The sequence below is a fragment of the Rhamphochromis longiceps genome, linkage group LG3 (genome assembly GCF_057381845.1).
Source record: "Rhamphochromis longiceps isolate RC_006_pf linkage group LG3, R_longiceps_female_GT1.1, whole genome shotgun sequence".
Taxonomy (NCBI): Eukaryota; Metazoa; Chordata; class Actinopteri; order Cichliformes; family Cichlidae; genus Rhamphochromis; species Rhamphochromis longiceps.
The window spans coordinates 28,565,415-28,569,235 of record NC_140559.1 but is presented as its reverse complement, the minus strand read 5'-3'; the positions used below and the strand labels follow the sequence as shown (position 1 = coordinate 28,569,235).

Here is a 3,821-nt window from a genome sequence, read left to right as displayed (position 1 = left end):
CCTTGCAGGAAGACGCCTGACAACTTTAAAGCACCACATTTGCCTATCTTTTTGAAATGTGAGGAGAGAAGCTTGTGAATAAATGTCTGTATTTCTCTTCTGTTGTTGCAGCTTCTTCCTGTTGATATGGCACCCTCAGCGAAACTGCGGATAATTTTTGGGGAGGATGATGTCCACAAACTACTTTTACCTCATCTGTATGCGACACAATCCTGTTGTCCTCCCCAGATGAGAGTGGACCATCCTACAGGTCTAAGCCATGGCCATTTAAGTTTGAAATACCAGACTTCTCTTATGATATAGACCTTGCACTGGAAGCAGGAAAGCAAGCTTATGAAAATGATGGCACACTTTTGAACAACCCAAGCGTAACTAGTAGCATTCTTGAGAAGCTTGCAGAGACTATATTTGGCTTCACAGCATATCCAACTGGTGTCCAGATTTTAGCTGTTGCTGAAGCCTTGGTAGCAAAATACCCATGCCTCAAAGAGCCAGGTTCTTTTAATGGCCTATATGGTTGGCAACAGAGGATAAAGTATAAAATGGGCAACTACAGGGCAAAGTTAAGAGGTCGCCAATTAGCCATTCCAGAGCTCGAGGTGAACACACTGAAGAGACGATGCTCCAGTGAAGAGGGTTCACTTAAAGGCTTTAAAAGGGCCAAAAAAGCTGAAGTCAACTATCTGCCACCACTGCCATTCGGTGAGACTGAGGAAACCTTAGAGATGGATAGACTAGATTTGCTGAAGGAAATGAAGAAGAAGAACAATGAGAGGGCAATTAATGAGAAAATGGAGAAGTCTTTCGCTATGAGAAGAAAAGAGGTTGTCAAGGATTGCCCCGCAATCCAAGACCTCTTAGAGAGGTGGCCTTCTCTGTTCTGTGAAAATCAGGTAAATCCAGTTCTTGTTCATGCAGCAACTAAGTGTATGTGAGATCTCATGAGTCATCTTTGACATGATTTTGTGTTTTATCTCTCATTTCAGATCAAAGAGGAGTTTAAGCGAATAACCACAATTCATCTGGAGCGAACGTTTTTGTCCAGATTGGACAGGTACACCACCAAACTCCTGGAGATATTTCGAAGGAAGGGCGGGACTGCAGGGACCAAAATAAAACCAATGTTGGACTCACTCAATAAGGTAAAATTTTAAATTATTTTAATTACATAATCTAATGGAAAAGATGAGGTCATACACACTGAGAATGTATCACTCTTATTTAAAGGACAAGTTGACAAGTTTGTTATTTTAAACTTAAAGCTTTGTTTTCAGATTGTTTATGATGAAATCGAACGATTTTGATTGAAATTTGGACAGTAATCCATCACAATGTGGCACAGGAAAACCAAGATCCTGTGAACGTGTCGGTCATCATTGAGGGGACAGAAATTCTGGAGGACTGCGGAAGTGTGACAAACGCTTGCCTCCTGCTCATGGGTGTCATCTATGCTGTCAACTTAAGTTACCCACTGAAACTGAAATATACGTTTGAGGTATTTCAGAAGCTGTTTCTTGAGCTTGACATCCTTAAAATGTCACCAAAGGTCCAGTCTCTCCACAAGAAACTTTTAGTGTGAGTGTTCCAGTGTTATTTGTGCTTTTGTCCAGCACAATTAATTTGTTTGCATTTTGTCTGTTTTCTGACAGTAATTTCAAATGTTGCTCAGTTTTATACAAGTTCTTTCTGTCCTGAACGTTCTGAGAATGTCTGCAAAGGTAGTGATTGCAACTGTTAATGGACAGAGTTGATGTATGTGTTCTGAAAGTTGATTAGAAGAAAGGGGACAGTGCACACTGAGTTTTTGAATAGCATGTTGTTGTTTTTTTGTATATGTGTATATGCTCTGTTTTGAAATTTGCGATCAAGAAGTTCTATGGCCATGTTTTTTGTGGTTATAATGTTATGTAGATATTTTAAATATATCTATGCCATTTCAACTGTGAAATAAAAGTGTCTCTTAAGCTGCAAATATTTGTTTTTAGAAAATATTGATTTATTATTTAATAGAATAATAAGAATATTTATTCAATTCGATTAATATTAACTAGTACATTCATAATAAATATTACTTAATAATTACATAGAATATAACAAAGAAAAGATGAGTAAGAAACACAAAGAAATATCAGCAATGTTCACTTGGGTTTTGTAATTGGATGCAATGGTATTCTGAGTAAAAGTTACAACCTGTAGATGAGTATTGCCAGTGCAATTTACTTGTGTATTTCACATAAAAAATAGATGGTTCTAGTAAGTAAATATTACTTAGAAATAGCCCGAGTAAAGATTACAAGCACTTTCTGTGTGGAAAAAGTTGCCTAGCTTTTTTTAAGTAAATGTCACTCCAAATTTTTTTCAGTGTATTAGCATAATTCATTAACCTTCCCCCCCCCCCTCCCCGGTCTAAAATAGACCACAGGGATCTGTTAGTTTTAAAACACTAGAATAACTTATAAGAACCTTAAAAAAGTAGATGTTAATAATCATGCCCAAGTTCAATCTTTACGTCAAAAGAATGAAATGTCCACAAAATGTACTTTAATCGCAAAAAAAGATACTTTATTAAGCAATTTAGAAACAACAAATGAAACAGCTCAATCAGTTAATAATATTCACATTCAAAATGTAAGAGTTTAAAGAAAAGTTTAAAAAAATTATCTCTAGTGGGTATAAAAAATAGACTATGTCAACCAGAGTCTTCCAGTCTTCTGCTCACTTTGACAATGCCCCCAGGGAAACTGCGAATAATCATTAACTGCAGAGGTTTTTATGATACGAACAACATCTGATGTTAACAATCATCCACCCCCCCCCCCCCCCCCATTTTATGCATAACTGCATTTCATGATTTCTTATAATCTCAAACAGAAATTTATTATTCCCCTTCCGTCATTCAATGCATTTTTTTTTATTTCTGAGTACTTATTCTATCTTTATCTTTTTAACACCCGTTATTGAACTTTACTTGAACATTAGTGTTTATCAATCACAACACAAATTACTTCTTCCCATTGTTATACATAATCAAATCAAAAACCTTCCTATTTCTGTGTATCTGTGCCTGCTGTTTAGGCTAAATCCTAACACACATACAAGCTTTTGTCTGAGCCGAGGGATCTCAGTCTTATTGATCATATGTAATGTGAGGAACATCTGATTTGGTCTATTTGATGAAACATGTAATGCAAGCAGAAGTGACCATTTTCACCACAGTGCTCATTAGTTATAGAAAAGCAGGTTATACATACCACCCAATTTCATAAATATCTTTAAACAGAACATTTTTTTAAGCATAAACAGAAAATCGATTGACTACAACATTCAAGCATACAGATTTTTTTTTCAAAAGAGATATAAGAAAGACAGATATAACAAGTGTGCTAAAAGCTATTAAAAACAGTATGAATGAAAAATCTTTAGTATCCAAAAGACAAAAAATCAAACCCTTTTATTCCGTTTTTTGAAGCAGCTCAGAGCATGCCATTGCGAGCTTAAAAAAGGGTTTGCCACAAGATTCAAAGATTTGCTCGTTCGTTGCACCTACACACACACACACACACACACACACACACACACACACACACACACACACACAGACAGACAGTCAAAAGTGGATGGACAGTTTATAGTAGCTTGTTATTTTGGATAAACAGAAAGCTTAAAAATAATCATTCATAGCACAATTAAAATGAGAGATTTATCTGAAAGGCTAAAAATGTCAAATTTAGCCAAAAGGTGAATATTACTTTGCAACAAAGAAGCCGATGTATTTTAGTTTGTACAGGTTCTAAAGGTAAAATTCACTGTGTTGCAGGTTA

The 3,821-nt window shown here is 35.9% G+C and overlaps 1 pseudogene; it reads left to right on the top strand.

The window, feature by feature from the left end:
• Positions 1–235: 235 nt before the first annotated feature.
• Positions 236–1,960, top strand: LOC146673830 (uncharacterized; annotated as a pseudogene).
• The last annotated feature ends 1,861 nt before the right edge of the window (positions 1,961–3,821 follow it).